Genomic DNA, 11,259 nt, shown 5'->3' on the forward strand with positions numbered 1-11,259 from the left:
CTTTCTCGACTTAACATCCATCGGAGAAGCGGGGCGGACCACCACCAGAATGCTGGGTTACCCCAGGGCAGGCCCCGCCCCCACGCCGCGGCCCCGCCCAGGCGTGGCCCCGCCCCTCACGTGGCCCCACCTTCAGGCCACAGCCCCGCCCCCAGGAGTTCCTGGAGTTTGGCTCGTGAATTCTCTTGCACCGTTATTACTGACCGTTACCTGGATGGGACACACCAGGCCAGCCGTGATGGAGATAGGGCCCCTCGGGGAAGCTCAGAGACGCTGGACGGTCGTCCAAAGTGACAACACAGGGTAACAAGAGTTGTGATGGTCAAAGTGAGAGCACCGGTCCCTCCTGGGGAGGGTCACGGGATGCCTTCCAGAAGGACCCCTCCTTCACACAACCCTAAGGAAGGAGGAAAGAAAGGTGGGATGCGACGGTTTTGAAGACTGACGATGCAAAGTTCCTATCCGAAGGTGTGTGAGCCACACAGCACATCTGTCGAGGTGGTGGGCGGGGCAGGAGCTGAGGAGGATGAAGGAGGTTTGAGAGTTTTGTATGGCTGGAGAGGAAGCCGACACAAGGACCAAAGAGGGAAACTCGACAAGGGCAGGCAGTTTGGTTTCTCTCTCTGATGTGTCTCAAATGCTTGGAATGATGACTGCGATAGTTTACCCAAACTCTTCTCTGCTTTCAGCGGGTTGTGGGCAAGGCACAGGTGATGGAGGTTTTTTGCAAGCGATCTTCTTGCCCTGAGGGGGGGCAAAGTCACTGAAGCAAGCATCTCATCCTTTGTTCCCAAGTGACTATTTGTAGAAGTCTCTTCCAGCTGGGGCAAAAACCGAGTCTTGCTCATTAGGGTATCACCTAAGTCCCTGGCTGGGAGGGTGACTCTTTGGCTTGGTATATCCCTAATCCTACCTCCCTTCTTCGATGCATTTATGCTGTGGATCTCCTAAGGTCCTCTCATCCTTTGGGGCTGCATTCTTTTTCTGGCTTTTCCTTGGGGCCTGAAGCTTATGGACACAGGGCTTCTGCTGCCCCAGGCTGCCCCAGAACTGGGAATGCTTTGGCCTTAACTATTTCCCTCCATGATAGAATTCCAATTCATTCCTAAACTCATTTCCATGATCATATTCCTAAAGTGGAAACTCAACTTAGAGAAGATACATACCATCCTTCTTTGGTAAGTTCGTTCTCTCTAGAACTTTTCCCCTAGCTGGGGCTAGGCTTTAAAGTGGGGAATTGGTTTTTCTGGGGAATGGCTATCTGCCTTTTGATTGCAGGAGGAGGGCATTAGAGATTGAATAGGTGGAAGGGAAACTGGTGGGAAACAACTATCAAGGAACAGGAGAGGAGCCAGCAGGGACTCATTGTGCAGAGCAGGGGGCCTCAGAAGAGCTGGCTACATTTCTGCTACAGAGTCTGTGAAGGTTTGGGGATTTGTAAGCTCCTACATGCTATGCAATTTCTCTAGTTCACCTTCATATCTCCAGAAGAGTCTGAGGGCTATGGAGTACGGCACAACATTAAGGGGTGCTTACCAACAATAGAGTTGGTAATGTGTCCTTTATTGCTTTAGAAATGATCCCCTCTTCTTTCTCCTCCCAAATCTGGAAATCCACACTTTTGTGATTTGTATCTCCAGGAGCTTCTGGACAGTAGAGTTGAGAAAGAGTGTCTACCTGCATCCACGTTTCTGGTTATAGGATCTCCCCAGAGGAGGAACCTCATAGAATACAAACAAAACAAACAACTCCGGCTCGAAGTCACAGAATGAGAAGGTAGGGAGAAACAAGTCCTCAGCAGACACCTGCCACCAGAAGGTTGATAGGGGCAAGTGTTTTGAGCAGTCAGTGCTTGAGGTTGTTGTAGCATAAGAGGCCAGACAAAAGGGCTCTGAAGCTGAGCCTTCTGGAACAACATTCAGTAAGACTGAAATTGAGACGCACTGAGTCATTATTGCAAAAGTCTGGCAACAGTGGGGTAGAGACAGTTGGTGGAAGGGGCTGACAGGCACATGAGTCCGTGGGATTCATGGAGTGAATGAGGTTTTGGTGAGAAATGAGAGGCTGAAGAGGGTAGCATCACGTGAAGGGGTGGGATCTAATTGGGGAAGAGGGTCTAGTATCTGAATGTGTTCCAGGGGAGAGGAGAAAGGGTACATGATGGGTGTAGAGGACAGTCTGTTAGGATTATAGCTCCAGCGGCAAAAAGGGATCCAGTGCCCCGTGATGAGAATGAATAAGGAGACCCTGGGGGACAAATGGAGGCCAGGAGACCCTGTGGGGAAAATGAGGAAGCTGGTAGTGGGGGTGAAGGAAGGATCCTGAAAGATTGGGTGAGACCAAGGCAAGGAGGACTTCCAGGCAGAGAAGACAAAGCCGTGACGGGAGTGGAGAAAGAGCTGCGTGAGAACGTGGGAGAGCCTCTGCTGGCAATAATAGGGTGAGGGGCGGGAAGAGGGAGTGAGACCCACTGCGAAAGGCAAGACAGACGCAGAAGAAAACAGGCTCTGTGGGAGCAGAGTCAGACACAAGCCAGGAAAGTTGCAAGGGTTGATGGGACTCTGCAGGGTCCTGGGGAAAAAAAGGCTGATTAATATGGGCTCAGCCTGAAGGACAGGTAATGGGTTTTCTGGAAGGTCAGTAAAAGAGTGGAGGACAGAGTTAGAGAGGGCCCAGGTACAGAAGCTGCAGGAACCAAAGGAGACAGTGACAGAGCAGCATCTTCCAAGGCCCCGCTAAGGTCAGAAGGTCCACCTCCCTGAGCAGGTCTCGACCCCACAGTTACTAAAACCAGGAACAGAATAGGAACAAGAGGGTCTGGAGAGAGTGAGGGCACCTAAGGCAAGCTGCCTATACCCATTCCCCCCACACCCTACCTAATACAGGTACCCTCCCCCCACCTTTTCCTAAGTTCATGTAACACAAGTTTGCTTTTACAAAAGACCTCTATGAGTATCTGTTTTTGCTAGCTGAAAGAAATCCAAAGAGGATTTTCACCTTACAGCAGCAAAGGATGGAAAGCAAAAAGTATAGTGAGCCCTTTTTTGGACACCAACCTGTATCACTATCTTACTATATCCAAACACCCTGGTAAGCACCCCACACGTATTCATTCATTTCAGCTCCCAGAGAACACTTGGGTAGTTCCAGATTTCCCCTGCTTTTGGAAAATCTGTGTTATGCAGCCTCGCTTTTAGGAAAGAACTAGTTACTACCTGGTTTTGCTACCCAAAAGACCTCCAAAGAATTTTTGCTTTTACAAAAAAAGGTCAACAGTGACAATAGCGTTGGGTGTTTGTGTTATGGGAGCCTTTACGGAGGCAGCGCGCCCAACTCCTTCCCCAGAACTACACTCAGCCCCTCAGCATCATGCCGTCCACCCTCTGAGCCGTGTCTCTGAGCATGTGTCTGCTCTTGAATTATTCTGTGCCTCCTTTAGCAAGATGTGCCTAAGGTATCAGAAAAGCCTAAGAAGGTTTTCTTTCCTGCAGGGGGTTATTCTGGGAACATCCAAAAGCTTTTCCATAAAAATTAATGGTAATGCTTCTTTGCTTTATGCCTTATTTGGGGGGCAGGGCTTATGAAAATCTTTATAGGAACAAACTACTTTTGGATAGTGGGGAAACCAGCATACCTTTTGTACTTCACCCCAAGTCTTGCTTTCTCATTCTGTGCCCTATGGGTTCCTCCTTCAGTAACAACCCCAAGCTGCACTGGGCCCCCCAAATTACACAGCCCATCCTAGAAAGCAGGGAAACAGAAAAGAAGGGAAGAGGTTAATCACTTTCAGAAAAGGTCCCACGCCACCAAGGCTTCCTTCTGGCAAGCTTCACAAGCTGGTAAAACAACGGATGGAGTTACATGTTGAGAAAGTGAAAATTAGTTTGGCCTGAGAAACTGAAAATCCACCCTTCCATTCATCAAGCAGGGAAAACAGACACAGAACACAGATAAATCCAGCTGCCACGTTAGCAGAAAATTCTATTTCTCCCAGGGAAACACTGTAGCTGTAAAGTGTTCTAAAGACACTCAGTAGCATGACTATTACTTGGTTACTGAGGAATCTTGATGTCTAAAAATCGTAGTTTATCAGAAACTTTACTTTTGAAATAATTTCATTAAGAATGAAATATCCTGCTTTTGCCTACAGGATCTAATTCACTTTGACACAGAGCAGCTGTCTTGATATCCAACCCAGGAACAGATTCAGGATAAGGGTTTGGGTGTACAACATTCCACATCTATCTCAATTTGTAATTTTGAAGAAAAGGAGACTGTGTGCCCCTTTCATCATCCAGACCTAGTATTGCCCCCTTTTTCACACAGTCCTACTCTGCTTTAACTTATCAAAATACTGTTTCACATAAATTTCACTGACATGCCATGCTTTCTCAAAACTGTATCCTAACTTTTCCCTTTCTTGGTGACACCCCCCATGGTTCCTCTGGTGTGTAACCTCCATCACTGCAATGAGCCAATAAACCTGACTTTGTCCACTACAACTTTGCTCCTGTTGTCCTAAATAGGACATTTGGAGGTTCTCTGGATATTTGGTCAAGACCTTTCCTACTAAGCGCTGGCCCCTTGACTCACAAATAATGTGCATATCTGAGACTCCTTGAATCTCAAGACACTGAAGGTATCTCTGTCTTTGATTGTGTGGCTTTAGACTGAATTTAGATTCTGATATTGAAGAACCAAAGATAACAACCAGTTTAATATTTGCTGGAATTTTTGGTTTCTTGATCTGACCTGAGTGTCTGCTGGTGAAATTGGCTTTTAATACCATCTTCTGTTTGTCTATGAGAACTTTCTCTAGTCTTCTCTGGATACGAGAAATTGGCTTTGGGAAAGATCTCTCCACATAGTTGAGCCAGGTGGCTGCTGATTTTTCAGGTCAGCAAATAGAAGCAGTCTAACCTTAGGACTGAAGACTTAAAACACAAGTGATATTTTACCTCTGATAAACAGTCCAAAAATCTCTTGTGGGCTTGTCTGCTAATGAGCTTGTGCTAGCACCTGGCATAACTTCACCAAGGATAAATTAGAACTAGAGTAGCCGCTTGGAGAACTTTGACATGAATAAGACTGTTCATTTGAGAAATGCTGAGGCAAAAAGGGAATAGAAACTCTCTGGAGGAGATTGTATAACTGGTCTAAAAGAAAGATCACTGTGATTAATGTAGATTTCACCTCTGTTTCCATTCTATAGGGATTAATAAACACTGGCTTTTAATTGTATGGCTTGATAAAATTGTCAAGGGCTTGAGTAACGACTTAAACCTGTAATGACTTTCTCTTTTGTGTCTATATATGAAAAAGTTTTTTCTGCATATAAAAGTACTCCCTTCTCCTTATAGAGAGAAGATAAGCTTTTTACATTGATAAATTCCATATTTGTCTAAAGCTACCTTTCACTCAACTTTGTTGTTCTAGCCCTCTGTTTTACCCCTCACTTGGGAAATTCTAAAGATCCAATTTGACACTCAGGAAAAAAAAATCATTGTCATTATTTTGCATACTAGTCAAAAATATGTAAGAAAAAAGAAAATTAAAATGTCAGTAAACTATTTTGCATTATAAAATATAGACAAATGTATTTAAATAATAACCCTCATTACTATAGCTATGAGAGATCAAGCTTCAATATAAAAGCTTTTAAATATGACTTCAAGATTATTTAAATTTTGTTTCATGAATACAAATTTTATAAAGTATATATATTTTTTAAAGACTTTTTTTTAATTTATTTTCAGCATAATAGTATTCATTATTTTTTCACCACACCCAGTGCTCCACGCAATCCGTGCCCTCTATAATACCCACCACATGGTACCCCAACCTCCCTCCCCCCCGCCACTTCAAACCCCTCAGATTGTTTTTCAGAGTCCATAGTCTCTCATGGTTCCCCTCCCCTTCCAATTTCCCCCAACTCCCTTCTCCTCTCTATCTCCCCATGTCCTCCATGCTATTTGTTATGCTCCACAAGTAAGTGAAACCATATGATAATTGACTCTCTCTGCTTGACTTATTTCACTCAGCATAATCTCTTCCAGTCCTGTCCATGTTGATACAAAAGTTGGGTATTCATCCTTCCTGATGGAGGCATAATACTCCATAGTGTATATGGACCACATCTTCCTTATCCATTCGTCCGTTGAAGGACATCTTGGTTCTTTCCACAGTTTGGCAACTTTGGCCACTGCTGCTATAAACATTTTATTTATTTGACAGACAGAGATCACAAGTAGGCAGAGAGGCAGGCAGAGAGAGAGGAAGGGAAGCAGGCTCCCTGTTGAGCAGAGAGCCTGATGCGGGGCTGGATCCCAGGACCCCAGGATCATGACCTGAGCTGAAGGCAGAGGCTTTAACCCACTGAGCCACCCAAGCACACCTACCTTTGTTGTTATATGCTAAGACAAATTATAATTAACACTAAAATTAACTTTATTATATATACATATATATGTATGCCTACATGTACACATAAAGACACATTAATAACCTTTAATTCTATAAATGACAAAAAGATAGCTTCAAGAATATATTCCATATTAATGGATTTATTCACAGAAAAAGGCTTTTAAGCCTCTAACTGCAAATTGTAACACAGACAGTACACAAAAAGATCAGAATTGGGGTTTTCTTTCCATAAAATGACCCAAGTTAGTTTGTGAATCACCAAAATATTCTGTTAACTCTCTGTCCCGTCATTCTCTTGAATAACACAAGTTTCCTTATTTTTTTTTGTTCTAGAGGAGACAGCAAAGAAAGACTCTGTAAGAAGGACCTTACCAGGTACTGTTAACAACTAAACACAACAGTAAACTCGTGCCTCCCGAGTCAAAAGACGTAAGCCACAGGAAACCACCGGGAGGCTGTCCTGAGACCTCAATCGGTGCCATGTGAGGGATGGTTCCAAAACAGACAAGGGCAGGAAGCTGCACCTTCCCGCCAAGACCACTGGGACCAGGCTGGTAACTGCAGGAAGTGCCACCTTCCCTCAAGACCCACCAGACAAGACCGCCAGAGCTACCCAGGAGGGTGCTTTAATCTGCATGTGCTTTTGCTCTTTTTCTCTCCTCTCTGTCAAGTTAAGGTTTAAACGGTTGATGCTTCTTAGCTATTAACCATGATACCTCCAAGGTCTTTCATACTGTTATTCAGTTGTTCGTATTTTACCTCAGTCCCTCCTCAGTTTGAGAGTCCAGGGCCAGGCTGCAACTTACTCACCATTTGGCTACAACATGCGATTACACAGTATGCTGGCTTTGTACTCACCTGCCTTTCGGGGCCATCCAGCTTTCTTTGCTGTCAGTGTCATGGAATTAATCAAATTACTTCCTAGGTGATAAGACTCAACCGAGAAGTGATCTGGGGATTTAAAATAGTTTAACAGGTCAAACAACCAGAATTCTAGAACCTCCTATCACGTCATACATAGAAGGGAATTTGGGGGTCCTAAACAAAAAACGCTCAGAAACCTTTTGTTTAGCTTTCCCTTTTTGTTAGCTTTTCCACGTAAACTTTCACAAAAGGAAAGCCAGTGGTAAGGGTAAAATGAGGGACAAAGAAGTGTTTTGAGAAAATGGGACCCAATGAGAGGAAAAGAGATGGTAAGAGTTCAGAGGGAAGAGGGCCCCCAAAGGGTACTCAAGCAAGGAAGCAACTGAGGTGAATATGCCTCTGGAGAGTCCGCAGAGAATACAGAAGGCAGCGGTATGGAGTCTGCAGACGGTCTAGAACGTGGACATCTGTAGAATCCAGTGAGAAAGTAGAAACCAAAAGTACAGGGACTGAGTGGTCCATTATAGGTCTTCAGAAGGTCCGTGAGCGGCTGAAGGCAGAGATTGATCTAAGCCCCTCAGAGGAATGGTGGGAGCCATAGGGCGGTGAGGCAACAGCATCTTCCACAGACTCCCAAACAGCAGAATGTCAGCTTCCATGGCCGCTATATCACACAACTCACAGTGGGGATCTTGATAAAAGTGCTGCCACAGACTGCCTGTAATTGGGACCTTGTCCAAGTGGCTGCAGAAGACAAGAGGAGTAAGCTAAGGTCAGTGAGCTGGGATGGGGCCTGGCAGAGCTAGAAACACTCTATGTTCCCCCACATCCCAAACTTCACAGTGTTTCCCTCATTCCTCACACCAAGGCTTTCTTTCACATTCCCTTCCCTCCAGGCTTCCGAGCCGACGTCAACCGCAGGCTGCACTAGGCCCTGCCACTGCATAAGTCATTCTAGGAAGGGGGACCCCAGGAAAGAGGAGAGAGAGAGTCCTCTCCTCTGTTCCCCAGGAAAGCTTGTCCTGTGCTCCATCAGATTCTTCCAGATTCTCCAATCTGAGAATCCAAGAACTTGGTTTACTTGTGGTAAAAAGAGGAACAAAGTGATATTTTAGGAGTCTTTGTGGAATGATATCTTGGGGCAGACTCTTGGAAGACTAAGACTCTGAAAGCAGGAAAACTATTACACAAGGTAAAATTGTCCATGACAAGAATGGGAAGTCTCTTCCCAGACATTCTCTCGTGCGATCCTCACAACAACCCTGTGAGGTATGGAGACCAGGTGACACCTCAGAGGAGGAGCCTGAATCTTGTGGAGGTCAGGACCTGGGAGTTCTGCCCCAACACAAAAAGTGGTTTCAATAAATCTTACATGACTGTCCCCCACCCCCACCCCCCACCAAGAGCTCTGTTTTCTAATAGGGACTTGCTCTTGGAACTGCCATCCTCAGAGACTGTGGACCTGGGTCATCACGGAAACGTGAGATTAAGGTTAAACCTTGGGTATCCCACAGCTGACTGGACAAAACCTTGCCTTTTAGCGCTAGTTTTGTTCCTCTTTTTGACTCTGCACTGATCTTAAAAGACTAGAGTGAGTGACTAGGACCAAATTTTCACCCTCTTCTCTCTAGGCTAGCTGCACAATTCATCATTCATTATTCATGGATAACCTGATTTTCTATATTGAATTAGGAGAGCTCTGGGATCCATCCCTGTTACTCACTTTAAAGTGGGTGAAATAATTGCCACTTCTCAAAAATTTCAAGGAGGGTTTTCTATATGTCATGCTCAATTGATTTTTCAGCCTATCCTCTTCAGACGAGAGACACAAATCTCCCAGAACAGCAAGCTCATGTGTACTCCTTCATATAATACTTGACCTTGATGACAGAACTTGGGCTCTAGCATCTGAGTCGAGGCTTTCAAAGGCTGGCAGCATTGTTCTTCCTATCAGCCCTAACACAAAGGGAAACCTTGGCCCAGAAATAGACCTGAGTTGGGAGCATGACTGATGAATAGAGTTGAGGGACTCCGTCCTGCAGGTATCCGCAATTTTCTTAATGATCCAGTCTATGACTGGTGACTCACTGTTGTCAGGGTTGTATTATGGAGCCCTCTACCACACCCAAAAAGAGGGTCTATGAGCTTCGAATATAAACTCTACTTCCCCCTGTAACCCTTGCCCTGTGCCCTTCAGTGAATTCTAGTCTTTCCTGAAAATTTCCATCTCTGGTGGCTCTCTGTAGCAAAATAATTGACCTAGGAAAGTAGGAAGAGGAAAAGGTTCATTGCTGCTGGGTCTGGCCCTAAGGTTCCTTTGCCAAATTGATGTGTCTGTTTTTCCTAAATGTTGGTAAATTTTGACGCCTCTGTAAATAGCAGAGGAACAGAAAAGGAACCCCATACTCAGAGAAAATATAAAATGGGACTAGTGCCCTGAAGCTCATGAGAAGCATCTAAAAGCAATTACTCTGAAGTGCATAGAAGCCTCACCTAACGCTGAGAATATGCACCGTGGCTAGAGTTCTAAGTCCCCGTCATGGAGTTAGGGGACAGTGACACTGTTTTTGAGGTTGGAGAGGGTTCTTAAAGAGGAAGGTGAACCCACAATCCCTCCCCACAGCATCCAGGCTAGTAGATCCCTTCATCCTTCCTGGGGCCTTCTAGATCCTTCTATCCTTCTCTGGGCCTTAGCATTTTCCCAATTCCACCCTTTCTTCATATCCTAGACACACTCATATCTCCTACAATTCAAATACTAGCTGGGTCATTCCCATCGGTCATCTCAGCTTGGATCCCACCAATTATATAGCCTTTGAAAATCCTCAGTTCTTTCAGGAGTTTCTGCTAATTCCTGAGGATTTGAATTCTCAGGATTTTCTGTTTCCACTTCCAGATTCCCACCCAGCATTAATCCAGACATAGGCTACAGCTCTGCCTTCATGAAAGAGTCCACTTCCACATAAAAGCATTAGTGAGCAATGTAGCCTTCACAAAATGATGCTGATGAAGAGGACTGGGCAGACCTCACCCCTGGCAAACAACTGTAAAATCCCCACCTACTGAATTAAGCACTGACTTCTTTCCTTACCTGAAGTAGTCCTAGCCTGGGACACCCAGTCCTTTCTCACCCAAATGATGAAGCTTTGCCAGAACTGACAGCAAAAAAAAAAAAAAAAAAATGTATGAAGGATAGATCCTCAGTTAACATGGCTACTGGGATATTGTTGCCTTTAGGTTCTTTCAGTGAACAGAGGAAGTAAAAATACCTAAACCTTGAGTTGATATTAATATGTCAAATTTAACACAGGATTTTTATTTTTTATATGTATCTCCTTTCTCTCACAATGAAAAAAGTTTGGATCTTAACATGTTCATTTGTTCTTTTTGAATATATAAAATTATATATTTCAAAATTATACCACAAATATTACTTCTAATAATAAAACTATGAAGCTAAGTTTGAAAGTATTTGCAATTCTTTTTTCCTTAGAATATACCTTACCAAGAATGTATACCAGAAGAACATCTTCCAAAGTTACTAGAAATAATTCTTTTCTCTGTGTGGTTATGTAACCAATTTGATAAAGAGTTAAGGTTATTTCCATTTCTTTTCAAGTTAAGGGTTAGCTCTATTTTTCCCTGATAATTTTAGTCTTCAGGAAAAAAACAAAACATTTACATAGTTCAAAAGTCAAAAGTAAATTATCCTTAAGAGAAGTCTCATTTCTAACCCTTTCCTTTGATTTATCAACAAAAACCGAGATGACAGAACCTGGCTTTTATTTCTTTCCTCACGATGCAGAAGGAATGGGAAGAACAGGAAAGAACAGAAAGACTGTGGTTCAAATCCACTACTGTTTGAAGTTGGACATTTACTAGTCTTTTGAGACTTGATTTCTTCATATGAAAATGGAAATATCTATTTCCTAGAAACAACCTACAGATCAAATAACATGTGAAATGCCTTGT

At 44.0% G+C, this 11,259-nt stretch overlaps 1 long non-coding RNA gene across 1 annotated transcript; it reads left to right on the top strand.

Annotated features, from left to right (window-relative positions):
• The first annotated feature begins 215 nt into the window (after positions 1 to 215).
• On the top strand, positions 216 to 10,715 carry LOC101686624. Its single transcript, XR_199106.3, has 3 exons — positions 216 to 468; positions 1,641 to 1,776; positions 6,757 to 10,715. It is a non-coding gene; the product is annotated as an uncharacterized LOC101686624 (long non-coding RNA).
• Positions 10,716 to 11,259: the final 544 nt, after the last annotated feature.

Source organism: Mustela putorius, unplaced genomic scaffold (assembly GCF_011764305.1).
Source record: "Mustela putorius furo isolate JIRA1106 unplaced genomic scaffold, ASM1176430v1.1 tig00000580_pilon_pilon_pilon, whole genome shotgun sequence".
NCBI classification, from domain to species: domain Eukaryota; kingdom Metazoa; phylum Chordata; class Mammalia; order Carnivora; family Mustelidae; genus Mustela; species Mustela putorius.